Source organism: Sinocyclocheilus rhinocerous, unplaced genomic scaffold, assembly GCF_001515625.1.
Source record: "Sinocyclocheilus rhinocerous isolate Xijiao unplaced genomic scaffold, SAMN03320098_v1.1 scaffold1214, whole genome shotgun sequence".
NCBI classification, from domain to species: Eukaryota; Metazoa; Chordata; class Actinopteri; order Cypriniformes; family Cyprinidae; genus Sinocyclocheilus; species Sinocyclocheilus rhinocerous.
Window position 1 is genome coordinate 282,805 of NW_015627891.1, and position 233 is coordinate 283,037.

Genomic DNA, 233 nt, shown 5'->3' on the forward strand with positions numbered 1-233 from the left:
AGCATTTATTGTCAAAAAATATATAATGAGTCAATATTTAAAGTGTTAACCCTTGTTCTTCATAACCTCTGCAATTCGCTCTGGCATGCTGGATATTAGCTGGATATAAACCCTGACTGATGGCGATCCATTCTTGCCTTATTAGTTCTCGGAGTTGATCACAATTTGTGTGCTTCTGCTTGTCCACTCGCCTTTTGAGGACTGACCACAGGTTCTCTATGGGATTGAGATCC